This window comes from Callospermophilus lateralis, chromosome 9 (genome assembly GCF_048772815.1).
Source record: "Callospermophilus lateralis isolate mCalLat2 chromosome 9, mCalLat2.hap1, whole genome shotgun sequence".
In the NCBI taxonomy this organism is placed as follows: Eukaryota; Metazoa; Chordata; class Mammalia; order Rodentia; family Sciuridae; genus Callospermophilus; species Callospermophilus lateralis.
The window spans coordinates 76,307,496-76,329,007 of record NC_135313.1 but is presented as its reverse complement, the minus strand read 5'-3'; the positions used below and the strand labels follow the sequence as shown (position 1 = coordinate 76,329,007).

Genomic DNA, 21,512 nt, shown 5'->3' with positions numbered 1-21,512 from the left:
GTTAGCATAGTGTATTTGAGGTTCATCCACATTGTTATCATGTATCAGTATTTTATTTTATTTTTTTAAACACTGGGGATTGAACCCAGGGGTGTTCTAAAACGGAGTCACCTCCCAGCCGTTTTAATTTTATTTTGAGACATAATCTTGCTAAGTTGCCCAAGCTGGCCTTGAATATGTGATCCTCTTACCTTAGCCTCCTGAGTCACTGGGATTACAGACATGCACCATCATGCCTAGCTATTTTATTTTTTTTTTTTTCTGGCCTCTGGATTTTATTTGTACAAACAGCACAGGAGAACACCCCTCCTGTAGACAGGGGCTCAGGGGTCATACCAATCCTTCTGCCCTCATCTTCACAGAGGCTTTTACTATGGAGTCCTCATAGGGACCTTTGCACCCTTGGGGGCCTGGGCATTTTAGGAGCAGGAGCTGGAGCTGGAGCTAGAGCTTATAGTGGAGCTGGAGTTGCAGCCTGGGTCTTGACTTGGGCTTGGGTTTTGGCCTTTGGCCGGCAGAGCCTGAGATCCCTGACCATGTGGGCATGAGCATGCTTCCTGAGCTTGGGATGGGTAAGGAAGGCAAGGCGATCAAACTTGCGCTTAGCCTCCTTAGGCTTTAGAAGGGCCTTCATAGCCTGGCACGTGCACACATGGCCTTGGTGATATATGTGTTATATGCTTGCATCTTTTTCAGGCCCTTGTTATGCTCCTTGGCAAAACACATATTTCTCAGGAACTTGGGTCTACCTCTTTAAGAGATTCATAACATTGTGATTGGGGTTTCTTGATGTTATTTCTGTGCTATGTTCAGGATTAGTTGTGCATGGTATGGTTCTTGGACTTGGCCATGTTGGCATTGTAAGCCTCTGCTTCCAGAGCAGTTGAAACAAGAAGAAGAAGAATTTATTCTTTTTTCTCAACTGAATATTATTCCATTGTATGTATATACTACAACTAGTTTATTCATCTATTGATAAATATTTGGGCTGTTTCTGTCCTTGGCTATCACGAATAGTGGTGCTATGAACATCTGTTGAATATCAAACTGTTCTCAATATCTAGTCAATATGGTTCAAATATACAGTTTTTGACGAGGACTTTTAAAAATACTTTTGGAAACAGTTAACTGTCTTCCCAAACTGGATTTAATAAAAGCCCCTATACTGTCATCAAATCTCTGACTTCTTTTATTTCTTTGTTCCTGGTTTTACTACCCAGTAAATCAAGAAAGTATATAGGGCATCTGCTAATCCTTGCTGTTACTGTAAACATAAAAGTATAAAACTAAAATCTCACATAGTCTTTATAGTCAATATCATATTCGGTCATATAAACAAGAAGCTATTAACATCAGATAGAGAAAAGACCGTGTTTAACAAAATGTTTCCAACTGATCAATTACAGAAATGAAGTAGGGTGAAAGTGCCAGGCCATTGCTATTCAGATCAACTAGGATAACTAGGATGTGTATATTTTTCTTCTTTAAAGGGCAACTTGTGGAAATCACTTTTTCAGCCTATAATAATTTAATATTAACTGGTTTTAAACTTCATTTTCTATTTTTCTGTCCAGCAGCCAAATTACAAAATCACTAAAACTGATGGTGTAATTTTAGATACAGCTGAACAGATACTTCATGCCAACTCCTAGTTCTCAATATCCAGAACATTTGTGGTTTCTTTCCAGTTTCTCTGCTTAACAGCCTAGATGATACATGTACTGCTTTCATCCTTAGATTAATTGGCTCAGTGTAAATTTGTAAAAACTACGTATTTGGCAAAAATCCTTACATTAGTGCGCTCGCATTCTCTCTTTCGCGAGCATTCTCTCCCCCGTCTCTCTCTCTCTCTCTCTCTCTCTCTCTCTCTCTCTCTCTCTCTCTTTCTCTCCTAGACTCTTAATCAACCTATAGATTCTGGCTTGTTATTGTCCACCAATTTAGAACTATTTTGAATATATCTAAATAAGTTCTAACTTATATAAGAAAATTTCAAGCTAGCAAGAAAATATTGCCTCTGTACATTTGCAAAACATTTACTAAAACATTTACTTTTCTAAAACAGTGGACTTTATTATTTCTAGTGTGTTACTTTATTGTGTGAATTTTCTCCAATCATAAGTATGTGCTCTCTACTTAAACAAAGGGCTACGGCTGCCACTCAATTCACTCAGGGAAAAAAATGGTGAAATTTGTTCTTTGAATTGAGTTCACTGAAGACTTTGAATCAGATAGAAAGAAATTGAATGATTATCTAGGTATTAAGTAGAATCTGACGGCAAATATCACGTTTATAGTAAATTACTGGCATACAAAGCTTTCCGTGATACTTTAAATGTAATTTTTAATGTTTAGTTAACCACTTTAAAATCATTAGGGAATATCAAGAATTGAAAATCATCATAATATCTCTTATATATCAAACAATTATCAAAGAAAGTAAAGTATTTCACATTTTATCTATTTTTCAAGGTTGGATTTTCATATTTGGTTTGTTTTAAAAATAAAACACTAATATTTTAACTGATACAAATCTCCATAGTTCTTTACTTTCCAAACATTTTTCTTATCTTTTACTCACATAGGTGAATTATATAGAAAATATAACTGCTATTGTCTACATATGGGTTAGGTACCTTAAGGACATGCTGCTCTAAGGGTAGTTTGAGGTCAGCTTTATGATCAGACAAGTTTGTTAAAAACGCAGTCTCAGCCTCCACCCTAATCTATTGAATCAGAATCTGCAGTAAGAAAGATGGAGTGCTTTGCTCTGGGATTTTTTAGTAGTAAATCTGGGGCTAGAACTCAGATATTCTTTTGATCTGCAGGTCAGAAGTCTGTCTTCTCCCTATCCTAAATTATAATGAACAAGTAACATAAGTTTGAGAGAATGCCCTAGATTTTTCTTCCAGAGAGAATCAATTTGGTGCTTCCATTGTGTCGATATTAGTCATCAATTATACCAAACTATAAAACCTGTCAGATCCAGGAAAAAAGGCATGACTGCAGAGGGATTTGATGGGGCTTAGGAGGACCATCTGTTTTCTTTGTCAGATTTTCAGCATCAATTTTTATTAGCACTGAGAAATATATAACTAACTTTATTTTCCTTAACATATAAATAGCTGTTTGTTAAGTAACTACCAGGAATCAAACACTAAACCAGACATAGAAAAGGAATAAAATATAGTCTAACTTACCAGACTGCTATCCTTAAAATACTCAAAGTCTAGCTTTTTCTTTCCCCCACAGACAGGTTAGAGCTTTTTATAAAGATAGTGCTTTCTTTCCTAGTTCCTGATTGCCAGAAGTAAACCATTAATGAGACCCACCTTTCTGGAAAAAAATAATCATCTTCCCTTTTGGCTTACCAAAATGCTTTTATATAAGATTTTATCTCAAGAAGTTTTCTTTTTAGGGACTTAGATTGTAGCTCAGTGGTGGAGCACTTGCTTCATACGTATGAGGACTGGGTTCGATCCTTAGCACCACATAGAAATAAATAAAAGGTCCATCGACAATGGAAAAAGTTTTAAAAAAATATTTTTAGTTGTAGATGGACACAATACATTTATCTATTTATTTATTTATTTGTTTGTTTGTTTATTTGTTTGTTTGTTTATTTGTTTATTTATTTTTATGTGGTGCTGAGGATCAAAACCAGTGCCCCAAACTTGCTAGGCAAGTACTCCACCACAACCCAGCCCCTAAAACTGTTTTTTTTTTTTTTAAGAAGTTTTCTCTAAAATGTAAATAGAAAAGAGCAGAGCCAGGTTAATATAACAACGAAGATGGTTTGGTTTGCTGGGGTTTATCTATTACAAAACAGGGTCTTCTAGAAATAGCTCCAATCCCAGGGGTTTGTAAGTGTAGGAAGGGCCACAGTGGAAGAAAGGAAAGGTGAAAGTTTGGGGGACACACCCGGGGATAATAATAAATAAGAAAACATTAAAGTTCTTTAATGCTTTACACTTTTAAAGTGTTTTCCCTTTTTTGTTTCCTATGATGGTGAGATCTCTGGGGAAGGACAGGGGAAGCCAAAAAAAAAAAAAAAAAAAAAAGATAGGAAAATTCTCAAAGAGATCTTGATTCTCTAAAAGGTCAGGTACTTGAAGTAACCTTTTTTAGAATTCTGTCTAGCCCTGTCTAGCAGTCCCAGCCTCCACCCTAGACCTATTGAATCAGAATCTGCAGTAAGAATCTCTCTTAATTGTCTCAGGACAGTGAAATTCCCTGAGAGACTATCTGCTTTTCCTCAAAAACAAGAATGAATATTTTTAATATTTTTTTGTCATTTTTTAACTGTTGTCTCATTTATCCTAGAGAAGTTCTTCCTGAGAAAATGGAATTTTAAATACTAGAATGGGCTACCATATAGCCCGTATGTAAAATCATCATGAGATACTCAAATATAAACCAGCCTAAGATCTTTGAGATGATTATACAGTGTCTAAAAGAAGGATGACGGGCCAAAAACTGTTTATTACTTTCACTCTGTGACTCACATAGACAAAGACAATGTCTATGTTTAAAATTAGGTTTTAGTGTTACATTTCTAAACTTTTCAGAATTTCACAAAGTTATTTTTTTAAGATTTTTGTGCTTGAAACAGTGGTTTAACTTACAAGAGCTAGAGGGGAAAAATAATAAAACAACAAGCATATTCATACATTCTAAATGATTTCTTAGGCATCAAATTATCAAAAATCAATATTTATTCCTGAGTCTTTTTAGAAATCCAATTATTCTTTGTGTGTGCATCTGTGGTCCTTCATACATTATGATTATAAATTATATTTATGTTCAAAGTGTGAATATTAAATGATGAAAAAGAATGGAATTTTAGTGAATTATATAAGTAAGAAAAAGAACACTTTTAAGCATTTCCTTCCTTAACGTCCTTTCTTGCTTCAGGTTGTAGGTGCTTTAATTAAATCACTCTGGAGAATGATTCAAATTAACAAGTTACTATTAAATTACAAAGAATGCAAATTTAGCAGACTTTGGTCAAGGATGTTTATATATTTTATTGAATAAATTTGAATTACTTATGAGACTAAATGCAACTGATAGAAAAATATACTTTGTATATATATTGAATCCCTTCCTAGAATTTTCAGAATGTTCTGTAATTCATTCATCTTCATTTTTGAATCATATTAATTAAAACAACAAACAACAATATACTGGTAGTGACTTATTATTCCTCTTTCCTAAAATTAAACTCAAGGTGATGAACATTAAAAGCAACTTTTAAAATATCTAGTATTTCATATCTGCTTAAATTTTATATTTTGTATTTGATAACATTTGAAGATGGCATGAAATTTAGTGAATGAAAATATTAAAATGGATAAGATAGTTCCATTTTTGTATGAATAAGCAAATATTGAGAATTCTGTTTGGGAATAATGTATAAGCTAATCAATTTATCATTTCCTATATAACTACATAGATATAGACACATAAAGTTTATTTAAAAACTCTTTGCATATGATATTGACATACTGCATTCCCCAACATGAAATTGTAAACATTATTTTTATACATATGCAAAATGTAAATGTATATATATTTATTTATGTGTGAATTCTTCCCCGCAAAACACACATATACACACATATGTGCGTGCGCACACACACACACCATTCATTTGCCAAAGTAAAGGGAAATTAATGGGTTCATGAATCCTGGACTGTTTTTTTATCAATGTTTGATTTAAGATAGAACTTACTCATTAATAAAGTAAATAAAACAAAATTGTTAATCCAGGGAAGTACTCATTAAGCATAGATCTTCAGTTGATAAGTATATACAAAATTTTCAAATTAGACAAAGTGTTTATAAGGAAGTCTATCACTTTGAATATGTTAATATTTGACTTACTCATAAAATAATTATTTTGTATTACAAAAGCGATTCCAAATAGTGACAGTGCCAATTGAACTTTCTTTGCCTGTTGTGACATTATATATTTGCCTAATATATTTGTGGAAGCAGTTATTTTATACATTCAGACTTTATATTGGGTTAGATTTTTATAAACTAACCATTTACACCACAAAGTGAAAGGGAGATTTAGCACATGACTAGGTTTTAATTTTTTTTAATTTGAGGTACAAATATTTATAATCTCACCATTTAAATTTTACCCTCCCCATTCTCCTCCTCCCACCACTTAGCAGCTCTGCGAAGAACTTACCATTAAGACTTTGCTTAACACAAATTCTTTTCAATTCTTTCTGTTTATAGTTACATCAATCTATCTATCTATCTATCTATCTATCTATCTATCTATTTATACAGTTTTTACAAAGATGGATCAGGCTATTCACACTGATCTGTAGTGTGCTTTTTCTCTAATCTATCTGGACATCCTTCCAATATCATCCTACATAGATTTGATCACTTTCAACAACTGCATTGCATTCCAGTATAGGGGTGTATTGCAATCTTATGCATTCATTCATTTCCCGTTGATATTTAAATAGCCTTCAGATAAGATTTTTTGTTTGTTTGTGTGAGGCTACTTAAAACACTTCCAGGAAACATCATGTAGCTTTAAGTTCTTGTGGTAACATTTCACTAAGATTTCCCCAAAGACCAATTCTTGCTAAGGTCATCATTACAGCATGTTGTGAAGTCAGTGGACAGTTCATGTTATCCTTAACACACTTTAGACGATCACCATCTCTCTCTCAATGCAATCTCCTCAATTGTGGTCTAGGTACACTTTTCTTGGTAAATTATATTCTGTCTCTGGACAAGTTCATCAATGCCCAAGGCTTCAATTACCATGTATACAGGATGTCATCTATATTTACATCTACACCCCAGATTACTCCTCCAGATTTCATAATCATGTGGAGTGTAACATTTGTTACTACTAAGATTACTTTTGTAATCTAAGATATACTTGTTAGATAGTAAAACAAAATAGGCTCCAAATATGAAAAAGTTTGGTTGAAGGAATTAGGTAAATATATTTAAAACCAAGAGCTTTAAAACCCGTTGGGGCAAATTTGGTCCTAGATGTTTGTAAATTGCCTTAATAGACTCTCTTATAATAAAGTGGCGTTCTTACAAAGAAACAGCTCGTTATATTTTAAGCAGGGTCCTGAGAGACATTGGGGGCTCTGTTTTTAATACCTTAGTCCATAAAAACAAGGCTCTGGGATCATGGGCAATAAAGTAGGAAGAGCCAGCATTATTGGGGACTCGAGCATAAGGCATGCATAGTCAGGATTGATCACTTATGAGCAATAAGAAAGAATAAGCAGAGATCTCAGACTCTGGATAAGGAACCTATAGGTACAGGGCAGCCATAGAATTCCTGGAAACCTAGCTTGTTAATGGAGTTAATATTAAGTCCTTACAGATTTGGTGCAAGGGAAGAAGTGGTAGGGCAGTGTATTTGAATTTGCCTAAGGAAAAAGACAAATTGTGGACCAAACTATGGAAAACTGGAAAAAGAAGTTGGAGAAAAATGAGGTGGGGTCACCAATGGCAAGTTGCAGAGATTCATTATAGGCTGCCCATTCAGCCCAAATTACTTAGTTTTCTATCACCTCCACCTTCATTATGTATTATAGCAAGTTTATATCTAATTTGTGCAGGATTTTGTATTTAACACTTTCATGCACTGAAATATGTATAGAAAGGAATAATTTCTTTAAGAATAGTAAGTATTAGAATGCTGAAATGGGGTGAAATTGGGTCCTGGAGCACTGAGAGTGTATTAAGTTCGGGTCCTTTTGTTTCCCTGTTTGGAAAGAATTTCACTGTACATTTCCCAGTGCATTGTGTAGACTGGTTTTCAATGCTTTGTTTAATATGAATTTTTTTTTCTTGGCAGAATATACTTTACTATTAAATAAGTCCTACTGCCAGGAAGTCTTAGGCTTCCTACATTTTCCCATTCTGTTTCACCTCATTACTTCATGAGGTGAAGTAATAAGGTGATACTAAATAATGATACTCATGATACTAAATACTCATGATACTAAATAATCTCTCAGCATGGCACTTTGAAATAAGCACTATTGCATTTTGACAAAGCCCTATAAGACTTTTTATTGTGTTCTAGTCCCATATTTTACTTACAAGTTGGCCTGGTTACAATTATTACAACCAGTTTGAGTCAGCACAATGCACTTGAGTGCTCACTATCTGTTGTGCCTAAATGAATGTTTGTAAATGTAGCACACAGTTAGATTAGATTAAGAAGCCCTGTGAATCTCTTTGGAATCATTGTAAATAAGAAGAAAATTCTATATTTCACATGTTTCTATGCATATCCAGAAATGAGATAGTTCTAGCAAATTTTGGCCCTTTAAACATGCTAGAAGTAATACAGTAACAATAACAGCAACGGCAACAAGAAAAATCTTTACAATTATAAATCACCAATGGTTTCACTGTCCTGCTTTTGTTCATGAAGACATATATATAATATTTCTACCATATATTCTATTCTAATGAAACCAACATAATTTACAGGGTGTTTTAGTAGCAATGAGATTATTTCATATATAATAGCTAATTTTTAAAAAGGAAATTAAGGGGCACTGTCTTCCTATAGGGGAAAAATCAGGTCTCTAAAAATAATAACTCACTTTAAAGCATAAAACCTGATCAGTTACTGAAAAACGCTTGCTGCTGTGTAGGCAATTTAGTTGGTAGGCTATTGCTACCTGCTATGTGTATTTGTGTCCAGATGGCCAAAATGCCTAGCAAATCCTTGAATCACAGATGGTGTTGAGATGCTGATTCTGCATGGGAGATTGTGGGTGGGCACTCACCAGCCCCAGCAGGTAGGCTACGTGAACACTGCCAAGCCATAGAACCATTACCATCCATGTGTGGGTGGTGATTGATGATGCTGACTTAGGGGAGAACTGGCTATAGAAAAGGCGGCTGAGTAAATGGACATTTTCCTTCTCACCTCTCAGATAATGTTCCTCAAGTGTGGTCCACGGACCACCTGCACTGGGATGATCTAGTTCTCTGTTAGAACTGCTTAAGGGTCCTGCCTCTGACTTAATCTCTAGAGAAAGGGTTCTGGAGACTACATTTTTAAATAAGCTTCTGGATGATTCTTCTGAACACCCCAGTTAAGAACCATTAATTTGACTTTAATGGAAAGACACTTAAACCTGCAGACACACTGCTTATGTAATTTAAAGTTTGCACAAAGGCTCATCTGTCCGTCGTCACAGCTATATGCTGGCAGTAACCAGGTGACTAATCACATAGCTTTCTCTGTTCCCTACTGGTATTTCCCAAATAGTAAATTACCTCATTACTTATATACATTGTAAGCTATAGTAACTATACAACTGGATTTCCTAGGATAGGTCCAAATTCGTGTTATTTCATTCTTTTCAATTAAAATAGCTATTTAAGTAAATTAATCTTTATGATTCTTCAGCAAACATATTTTTCTATTAAATTGTATATTTGAAAATTTGCATTTACCCTTGCCCTTTCCACATCGTTCAAGAAGTATAAGGAGCATTCTATGTGAACTTTCCTATTAATTAAGGTAACACAGATAAAATAGTGAAATTCATGGCTTTCAGCTTTTAAGAAGATTTTAAGATATATAATATGGGCAATATTCTAAAAACCAGAGGCGTTTTGAGTTGCATGAAAGTGAATCAAAGAGAAAAAAGTTTGTTTTGTGGATTCTTTTTAATTCTGAAAACTTGATTTTGAATGTTAAGAGCCAAGTTTGGTGAGAACTCTTACATGAATGGGATCTTATGTTATCCATGGAAAAAATACACAAAACAACTCAAACCATTAGTGTATAATATAGTCATTACTTTACACTAAGGACTTTCAACATCCTAGGCATGATAATAAGCAATTTCACATCTATCATTTCATTTAATACTCATTTATATTTCTATATTTAGGTAATAAGAATCCCCATGGTAAAATTAGAGAGGTTATTCTACTAGTCCAATATTGCACTGCTAGTAAGTGTCAGTGCAAGGATCAAACTGAGATCTGTGATTCCAACGTCTGAATTCTTAAACTCAATTTTATGCCCAGCATCTGTTTTAATTGATTTTTATTCCAGTGTGTTCTGTGCCAGGGTATTCTTTTCTTATCAGAATACTACTATGTTTTTCAGGGTTTATTTTTTTCAGTTTCCATTTCCGATTCTGTTTCCAGGTATTCCTGAAAAGACCTTCCACAATCATTTACTTTCCTAGGAATGGCTTTATTTTCCTGTCAATGAGGGCCCCATGTTTTCACCAACAGTATCATCATTCTGCCTATATTGCTAATGAAAAGAGTGTTAATTTGGCTAGTTTTGCTTCTTCTGGAAGAAAGAGGTAAGTTCATGATTGAAAACCAAGCTTCAAGTGGATCCCCAACTAAGTAAAACATGGATGCCACTTTACTGCAATCCCATGTGGAATCTTCCCTGGTCCTATATGAGGAATGCTTTTATATTCCTTCAAAATTCCCTTGTAGAAATCCTAACCCACAAGGTGATAGTGTAGGGAAGATGGAAACCTTTGGAGGTGATCAGATTGTGATGGCAGAGCCCTTATGAATGAGATTCATGCCTTTATGAAAGAGATCATAGAAAGCCAGCTAACACTTTCTACAATATGAGGACAGAAAGAGAAATTGGGCCACCACCAGAACCCAACTGTGCTAGCACTCTGATCTTAGTCTTCTCAAGCTCCAGAACAGTGAGGAATACTTTTATTTATTTATAAGCTTCCTAGACATCTTTAACATCTTGTTAGTTACCCAAATGGACTAAGGTATTCGACTGTAGCAATTCAGGGATTTGTTATAAACGATTTCATATCCCATGCTGTGAAAGCAGTTACAATGATCTGCTTCTGTAGATGACTACCTAGATAATCAATGACTTAAACATAATTTGTTATTATCTCTCCCGATTCTAACTTGGGATCTCTTATGCAGCTGAAATTAGATATTGGCTGGGGGCAAGAGACCTTCTTCATTTGTGTCTGATACGTGGACTGAGAAGTCTAAAATAACAGGGAGTTACATGGGCATACATCTCTACATTCCCTTTCCATGTCACTAAGCTTGGGCTGTATCACAGCATGGAAATCTCTAGGTGATCACGGTTCTTATGTGGTAGTTGTCTTTCCCTAGAGCAAATGTTCTAAGAGACCAAGACTAAAGCTATATGGCTTCTTCCAACTTGGCCTTGGAAACCATGCAGCGTCATCTTCATTGAGTTCTCTTTATACTCTGATAACCAGTAGAATCCAGGAGAAGGGATTCCAAGGGCATGAGTACTTCAAGGCATAGTTCATTGGGAGGATATCTTTGGAGAATAGCTACTACATAGTCTTAGCTGGTAACATTTTCCTTTAAGACATTTCAGCTGAAGGATCTGGATAAGAATGCTAATGCTAACAGAAGTAGTTTTTCAGGTTTTCCCCCATCCTTCAGCTCGTTCTCTACTTCAAATATTAGAGCTATTTTCTGCCATCTGGTAACTTTAATTAGCAAATACTTATTTCAGAATATGACCTTAACTTTATTGCTGAGGTTTGACCTCACTGTTGCAATGATATGACTCTCATCGCTTCTCCTCAAAGTACAATAGATGTATGATTAATAAATTATAGTTGGGAAAATCTTTTCATCTGCATGTTATAAATTTTTTTGATTAAGTTCCCCAAATGGTAGTTTAGCTCCTTTAAAATTATATGGATCCTGGATCGGGGTTGTGGCTCAGTGGTAGAGTGCTTGCCTAGCATGTGTGAGGTACTGGGTTTGATTCTCAGCACTGAATATAAATAAATAAAAGTCCATTGACAACTAAAAAATATTTTTAAAAAATTATGTGGATCCTTCTGTTAATATATTTTGGTCAAGTTCTTCCGGGTTAAAGGGAATTTGGTGGCATTACTCAGAGACACACTCAAATTTATATCTCTGCATCTAATAGAAGAAAAAGTAGGACCTAATCTCCATCATGTGAGATTAGGCCCCAACTTCCTTAATAAGACTCCTATAGCACAAGAACTAAAACCAAGAATCAATAAATGGGATGGAATCAAACTAAAAAGTTTCTTCTCAGCAAAAGAAATAATCTGTGAGGTGAACAGAGAGCCTACATCCTGAGAGCAAATTTTTACCCCTCACACATCAGATAGAACACTAATCTCTAGGGTACATAAAGAACTGACAAAGCTAAGCACCAAAACAAACAAACAAAAAAACAAAACAAAACAAATAACTCAATCAACAAATGGGCCAAGGACCTGAACAGACACCTCTCAGAAGATGATATACAATCAATCAACAAATATATGAAAAAATGTTCAACATTTCTAGCAATTAGAGAAATGCAAATCAAATCTACTCTAAGATTTCATCTCACTCCAGTCAGAATGGCAGCTATTATGAAGACACACAACAATAAGTGATGGTGAGAATATGGGGAAAAAGACACACTCATACATTGCTGGTTGGACTGCAAATTGGTACAGCCAATATGGAAAGCAGTATGGAAATTCCTTGGAAAACTGGGAATGGAACCACCATTTGACCCAGCTATCCCTCTCCTCGGACTATACCCAAAGGACTTAAAAACAGCACACTACAGGGACACAGCCATATCAATGTTTATAGCAGCACAATTCACAATAGCTAAACTGTGGAGTCAACCTAGATGCTTTTCAGTGGATGAATGAATAAAAAAAAAAATGTGGCCTATATACACAATGGAATATTACTCAGCAATAAAAAAGAATAAAATCATGGCATTTGCAGGTAAATGGATGGCGTTAGAGAAAATAATGCTAAGTGAAGTTAGCCAATCCCAAAAAAACAAATGCTGAATGTTTTCTCTGATATAAGGAGGCTGACTCATAGTGGGGTAGGGAGGGGAAGCATGGGAGGAATAGATGAATTCTAGATAGGGAAGAGGGGTGGGAAGGAAAAAGAGGGGCCAGGGGATTAGCAAGGATGGTGGAATGTGATGGACATCATTATCCAAAGTACATGTATGAAGATACGAATTGGGTGTTATATACAAATAGAAATATAAAAAAATTGTGGTATATATGTGTAATAAGAATTGCAATGCAAAAAGAGACCCCCCCCAAAAAAAAAACATGTATAAAAACATGAATTGGCGTGAACATACTTTATATACAAAGATATGAAAAATTGTGCTCTATATGTGTAATAAGAATTGTAATTCATTCCGCTGTATTTAAAAAAATAAAATCAATTTTAAAAAAAGAAAAGGAAAAAAACATTCCTTTTGCAAGCAGGAAAAAATAATAAAGGAGGATTTTTTTTTTAAATGAAACAAGTATCGTGTCTCAGGATTCCTCTGTTGACTCCATATTCCTTTCACTGCTTAACCTAAGAGCTCTTTGATCAGTTGGACTTTGTGCCAGCATTATCGGGGGATGAACGAGATAGCAAATGTGCAACTTTGTTGATCCTAACTGCAATGTTGGGCATTTTAGGGATTCAAATTGAGATTGCTGAGTTCAAATGATGTAAGAATGAGGACACTGAAATAAGCAGATGGAGACTGAAATATCAGTTTTATTATTGATTTATACCTGCAGCTTTATATTTGTGGCCAAAAAAGATTGCAAACAACCCCTACCTCACCCCTCTCCCTCAAGCAGGAACCTGCCTTCTAAGGTTATCACATCTCAGAGAACAAACCAGAGAGAGAAATATTTGTGGCCAGGCCAGCTCCACAAGGGATTCCAGAAGAGGTGAGCCAAGCCCAGCCAAACATCGTCTTCAAAACTCACCTGATCAGACAAGTCGTTTCTCAGATGCAATAGAGTAAGTAAGAAGTGAGTAGAGGCTGAAAGAATTTGTTTTCCATTCATCTGTCGATGGGAAACATGAAGAGAGGGGAATGTGTGTTTTACTTTATTGAGTACTATTATATCCCTCTCTCTCCTCTTCCCCCCAGGGATATTTGGTAGGAAAACACAGTACTCTGAAATTTTCAACATTCTCACCTCTCATTGCAAGGAGGCTTCTTGGTGGTCTGTAATAGCATGCCAGAGTTTCTGAGTTACGCACACGTATAAATAGCCTTGTCTGCCTTTGAGTCTCTTCTATACTGTTTCAAAAATACCATTGTAATTACCAAACAAAACCATGTATACATAAATGAGGTAGAAAGATAAGCAAAAATGCAACTTGGTATTTAGGGATCTAATCTACAGCTTGATTATACCTTTCATCTTGTAATTCCACAATTTTTTCCATTATGTTTCATTTTAAGAACTATTTGTTATTATATAGTATAAATGAAACAGCATCATTTTTTATATAGAGATATAAAGTATGTGTATGCTGAATATGTATGTAAATTACCTGCTCATGATAGAATATTCATATGTAAATATAATATCGTTCCATCTTGACATCAATATTTCATTGGTTTCTATTATGAGCTTTGAAACTGGAGGTTTGGACCCTGTGTGTTTCCTTTGAGCTACCTCTCACATGTAATTTGTGCATTAAACATGTATGCGGGCTTCTTTATGGTGCTATAATTGTCACATCTACATAATATATGTGCTGAGTGGACAAAGAGCTTCTTTCCCTTTTGAATTAAAATTTCAAAAATACTAATCCATTTTTAGAAGCCAAAACACTGATCGAAGGGTTCAATAAGATATTCATTAACACTGAGCAATGAGAACCCCATTGTAATTATGGTGAGCATATGGGTAGGCACAGGAACTTTACAAGTTATAACTCCTCCATAGTGCTGTGTGACAAGCAGCCAGACCCTGCTTGTCTGGAGATAAGAAAGTAGGAGACTCTGGGTCTCCTTTAGTTTCCCAACAATATCCCAGAATAATGTTGTGCAAATTAGTTTCTGAGAAAATTTTTAAGATCATATGAGTAGGTAAGGAACAAAATGTAAGGTCTTTACCATCTCCTTGCATTTTATGCTTAATAAATATTTAACATAGTACTGATAAGTTATTGTTCTCAGTACTTGACACAGATTAGCTCATCTAGTCTTTATAACAAACATAAAAATTAGAAACTACTATTTTCCCTGTGTTAGAGGGGGAAAAACTGAGGCATATCAAAGTTAAGTAGGTTGCCTAAGGGCAATCCGCTGAGACTTGAATGCAGGCAGGAATCAGGTTAAAACCCATGCTCACTATCACTCCATCTTATTCCCTCTAGCCAAAACACATGACAACAGATACTGTTCTTGTGATCACTTCTAGTGATTGGTTTAAGTCCTACTGCTCATTTAACCTAAAGCAAATTATGGTATGTTGCTGGGCCTTTTTGTTACCTTCTTTAAAAAATGATTGCTTTGGGGGTTAGGGGTGTAACTCAATGTTAGAACAGGTGTTTAGCATGCACTAAGGCCATGTGTTTGATCCCCAGGAGCAGTATCACCAACACACACACACACACATAGAAGGAAAAAAAGGAAAGATGACTGGTAGCGATTCTTTACTAAACACATCCTTGACATGGTAGAATGTGAACAAATGAAATGGACTATGAGCTTCTGAAATTATTACCCTGATTCAATATAGAATTTTAAATGTCTTCAAGTATTTTTTAGTGTCTTATGATAAATTCACCAGTCAGTTAAAAATTTATCAACAAATGCCTGGCTTGTAAGCTTTTTCAATGGTTGTTAATAAGATTTGAGGCAAATTGAGTTGATCCATGTAACAAGAAAAGGCTTTGATAGAGAAAGTTTCTAAACTTGAAGCTCTAACTCCCTCAGGCTATTATTTAGCATTGTAAATTGCTTCCTCCATGTTCTATCAGATGCTTTCTTTGTAGTCTAGCTTCTGAAATGAATCCATCTTCTCAGTTGTGTTCCTGTGTCCAGACCTTAAACTCTGGCCACAGTTGTTAACACTAATTGGTAGGCTCTGCAGAGAGGCTAAGGGTTGAATAGGCATGGAGAACAAAAGTAGGTTCTCTCCTTAGAACAACTGTGTGAATGAAAAGGGTGGGAAAGGTCAGCTTACTGCTGCCTGCACTGAATCCACTCTAGAAAAAAAGGACTTGAGTCTGGCATATCTCCCAGCAAACACAATTGAAAAGAAATCCCACTAGGCAAACTTTTCTCTTTAGATTTTGTTAGATTATATACATCTTATAGAAAAGCACATAAGAAAGAAACCAATCTACCCCATATCCTATGGGCTGAAATGAGTTTAGACAGTGGCCTTGGTCCTATGAACTCGGCTGAGGAGCCCTGGCTCTGTGACTTTGCTCCACTGAGAGCCTTCTCTACTGCAGAGTCCTGCCAGCAGCTTACTCCAGGAACCTAGGGAGGTCTGGAGGTCATGGTTCTAGGGCATTCCGTGCCCACTAAACCAAAGAAACAAGGATAGAAATGTAGGAGCAGGACTCTTCAGGTTTAAATAAACAGAGGAGAGACTCTCAATGGCTACAGTGGGCAAAGCACCATGGATTGCCATTCTGTTGTGGTCACAGTGAACTTATGAGAGAGGAAGAATTGCACCTTAGCACAAGAATAGGAGAAATTTCCCTGAGAAACTTCCAGTCAAATATTTGGCCAATAGGAAGGTGTGGTGCAGATTTAGATGAAAGTAGGAAAATAAATACCTAATGGATTCCCAGACCATACCTTTAACTGTTCATCATTAAAAATCTGGATAATCTGATTTCTGAATAAAAACCATGAATGGTTTCCCTTTGTTCAGATGAGTTCTATATGCAAAAACTTGGAAAATACATAGCCTATGTTTTAGTACTTGAAAAAAAAACAACAACAACACCCAAATCTTTCACTAATTGACCTGATTAAATGATCAAATTGAGCACAAGGGTCATAAAACAACTCAATCCCAATGTCAGTTTGGATTGTTTTTTTTTGTGTGTGTGTGTGTGTGTGTGTTCATTTGTTTAAAAAACAAAGTCTTGCTATGTTGCATAGGCTGAACTCAAACTCCTGGCCTCATGTGACCCTTCCATTTCAGTCCCCTAATAGCTGGAATTAGAGGTACATTCCACTGTGCCTGGTGTGTGTGTGTGTGTGTGTGTGTGTGTATGTGTGTGTGTGTGTGTGTGTGTGTGTGTTTTAATGAAGTTCATCAAACACACACAACAAACAAACATGATTCAAATTCCCATTAGGTATTGGCATAAACTTAAATAGGACTATATATTCAATGAACATTCATAAACAATTTTTTATAATAAAAATGGAATTTTACAGGAGCAATGATACACCAAAATAACTGCCAAATTTCTTCTAAGCCTATATTCCTATTTTCTAAACCTAGACATCAATTTTCCTTTGTAATTTATTTGGCTGGTCTGTCTTTATGCCTGGATGGCATAATAAACATTCACTTTTTCCCCCACACAGGTTCCCTCCATCCCTACAATAATTGAGAAACTCAAGGATGGGGAGTTGAAACTTGGTTTAACTCCTAAATCCCTGGCAGGTAGACTCACTGCTGCTTCTAAACACAGACTTGGCCAACCCAGGAAACTGAATATAAATGTTACAACTTTAGTGTTCTTTCATCTTGTACACAAATCTTACAATCATATTGTAGAAGGTAGCTTCTAACTGATCTGTGCCAATATCTATAAAGTATGACATAATTAACAATATAAAGAATACACTTTTTATTTGCTCCTTTGGTTTCTGAATAAAAGTGGTTACATAAAAAATGTATATGTACATAGCATAAAGGAATTTTCTGGAAGTGTTACTGGCTGAGCAGACCAAAGTGGGGATTTTTCCTCCTCCAAAACTAACTCTTCATCTTAGAGTTCCACAGAGTAACATTGATGTCAGCAGAACCTTTATTCGGCAAAGTGACATTAGAACTCTAATAAATTAAAGAAGAGGGAGACGTGTTTCAAAAGCTGTGCGGTGAGACAGCTATTCTAAAAAATTGTTCACTGTAGCAGATGTGCTTCACCTGTCAAAATGATAAAATCTAGAAAGCTTTTACCTCTCCTAAAGATCACAACAATTTGACTTTTAGACATATCATGGAGAGTGTTCTCTCCAAAGGCACAAAAACATTGTTAACCCAGTGAGTGCTGGCACTTTATTTGAGGTACCCCAGCAGTGCTTTTGTTTTAATAGCCTGAGCCTTCCTTGTTCTCCTTCCATCTCTGTGGAATTCATGCTCCTGAGGCCCTGATGTAAAAGCTCGTAAGTGTCCAGGTTTCCTTACTCCACTGTGTACTACTGATTGGAACAGACAGATCAGACTAATGAGTAGGAGTCCTCCTACCTGATTTTAGATCAGAAGAAAAAAAAAAAGAATTGATGGGAAATTGGTGAAATGTGAGTAATATCTATTGATGATTTTAATAGTTGTGGGGTGGCATCTGTATCAGTCCCACTACTACTGATTTCTCCTTCCAGATGAACAACAAGAATCACTGCTACAAAGAAGATAGATTATTCCAAGGGCCACTAAGCAAGATTCATTCCTCTGAGAAATTTAGCCTATTAATTTTGCCCAGGACTCCGTTACAATAAAGCTACTTGGTGAGTATGTTCTAGGCATTGCAGCTAGTAGGTTAACTAGGAGGCTGTTCAGAATGAATAACCCAGAATCCCAGAAAGACAGTAAAGATCTAGATGAGTACTATGTCATTAAAAATTTTCTAATAATCCTGTTTAAAAAAATAAAAAGAGACAGGTAAAGTTAATTTTAATAGATTTTACTCAACACATCCCAAACCATCAATAGATATTCCTCATATTCCACTAATTCTCCCATCAATTTTTTTTTTCTGATCTAAAATCCAGTCTAGCATTTCCCTTACTCTGAAATAGTCTTTGACTTTCCTGACCTTGATCTTTCTGAAGAGTCTTGACCAATTGTTTTGAATATGTCTCTTAATTTGTGTTTATGTTATAGTCTCTCATGATTAGATTGAAGTTGTGTATTTTGGGCCAAAGTACAACAGAAATGATGTTGTGTCCTTGGTGCATCATACCAGTGCATGTGATGCTTATTTGCTCTATTTACTGATGATTTTAATTCTTGGTTCAGATGGTGTCTACAAGTTTCTTTTCCCCCCATTGTAAAGTTACTAAATCACCAGTTTGTTTGGAGATACCTTGAAACTAGTGTAGGCAAAGGTTTATTACACTTTTGTTCTCTGATTTTATCATCCACTGATGATTCTAGCCTAAAACAATCATAACGGTGGGATTTGCAAAATGGTGGTTTTCTTTTTTTCACTGTACATTTTACATTTATCAGACAGGACTCTACTATAAAGGAAAACTTTCTCCCCCCCCCCCATCTGTTTATATTTATCTGAGCTTTTAATTTTTTATTTTATTCAGTGAGTAATAAATCATTTAGAAAATTTTGGTGCCCAAATTGTCATAGATTGGCAATTCAGAGCCCCCCCCCCATTAACTTTCTGTCCTTGAAGATGTCCTCATCCAAGAATACTTCCTTACCTTTTGACCTAAAAGATGTTCCATGTTCATCTTATAATTTCCTTGCCCAGACCTGGAGTCAGCCATTGAAAAAGTACACTGGTTTCTTTCAACAGAAAAATGTCAGGTTAGAAGACAATATCTAAGCATTAGATGTGATGAATGCTGTGGGGTAGTTACAGTTCCCAGGCCACCTCTGTAAACCAAACTAGGTAATATATGTATGTATATACATACGTGTGTATAGTCATCCCTTGGTATTCATGGGGATTTGGTTCCAGGATCCCAAAGGATACCAAAATCTGCAGAAGCTTAAGGTCCTTATAAAAAATGGCATAGTATTTGCATGTAACCTACACAAATCTTACCACTTACTTTAAATCATTTCTAGATTATGTATAACACCTAATATAATATAAATACCATGAAAATAGTTATTCTACTGTATTGCTTAGGGAACAATGGCAAAAATGGATGCACAGGTTCAGTATAGACTCCATTTTATTTTTCAAAATTTTTATTTACGGTTGGTTGAATCCTTGGATGTGGATCCCAAGGATATGGAGTGCTGAATGTATTTCATTTATATTTATTTCTCTATATATTTAAGTGAAAAGCCATGAATTCACAGTATCTCCAATTCCAATTCAATGTCATAGAGTGCACTAATTTTTACCTTTTTCGTATCTGAAACATTCTTCTCCAGTCGTGTGAAACCTGGTTCCCATCATTTGTAATGTATTATACTCCTTTGATCATACAACTCCCTCCTTTCTTGGATGCCTCTCTCACTATATTTGGGCTGTGACATGCTGCCAGTATAGTTCTGTGAACATAGAGTATCCCCTCCTACTTAGGTTCCTACACATGGTGCCTCACTTATCCCTTACTGGAAGTTCATACCTAGCTGGAGGAGAGTAGACACCCAAATATAGTCAGGGTTCTGCAAGTAGGACAGAAGAGAAAGCAGATTTTGGATAGGAAGTCAAAAGTGTTTCCTACAAGAATTGACTGTCATTTGTGTATTAATAACAATTTTCCTTTGGGGAACTATGCATCTTGTCAATCTGTTCTTATGGATTGATTGGTAACAGGCTTACCTTTAGCTGCAGGAAGAACAGATTAATTCTTGAATATCCTTGACCACTGTGGTTGGTTCAAGAATGGGCATATGACCTAAGTCAAGCCAAGGAGAGCCTTGCCTGAAATTGCCGAAGGGATAATACACAAATATGATGTCTTTCTACAAATTTTCCCAAGCCTCGAGCTGCTGATAGTCATTTGCCACCACATCCAAAAATGAAGCCAATACAAAGGAAAGCAAATCTGTGACTTAGAGGGAAAATTGCCCATATCACTGTTTAAGCTTCTTGACTGAGTTATGCCTGAAGCTAGATGTATTCCTTCACTCATCCGTTATAGGAACCAAAAATTTCTCCTCTTTTTCTTAAGCTAATTTGAGATGGGTTTATGACACTTAAAGCCAAAAGCATTCTAAGGATGACTTTATATGGTTTTTATATTCTCTCATTAGCTGGGGGATATTTAAGTACCATAATTCTTAGCATAGTAGAGTGGGATAAGACAAAGACATTGACTTTGGACTCTGACTAGTTCACGGAAAAGTTGATGAGCAGGGCAATAATAGTTTAAAAATAAATGCGAATGCTGACATATTTTAAAATTTCATACCAGCCTTACTTAACTAGTCTGTTTCCTTCCCACATCTGAAAAATGGTGACAACAACACTAAAGCTTTCAAGTTACTCCTCCCAAAGATCAGGCAAGGAATTATTAGCACATGTTTTAAAGCAACTTCAATTCCTCAAGAGATGCAGCGCTTGCCTTTTTTCCTATAGTCTTTTTTTTTTTTATATTCATCTTCTATCTTGCAGCCAATAAAAAGGACTGTTATTAAACACTTGAACATATGGCATATATCACTTTTTAAAAAACAAACTATACAAGAAAGGCTTTGAAGGCCACATCTGTGCTTCTTAAGAAAGTGATTCCAAAAGGAAGTCAGAAGCCTCAAATGAACAAAAATGGGTGTTTCAGTCCAAAGACAATCGTTTGG

At 35.6% G+C, this 21,512-nt stretch overlaps 1 pseudogene; it reads right to left on the bottom strand.

Moving 5' to 3' along the window:
* Positions 1 to 371: 371 nt before the first annotated feature.
* Positions 372 to 851, bottom strand: LOC143406773 (large ribosomal subunit protein eL29-like; annotated as a pseudogene).
* Positions 852 to 21,512: the final 20,661 nt, after the last annotated feature.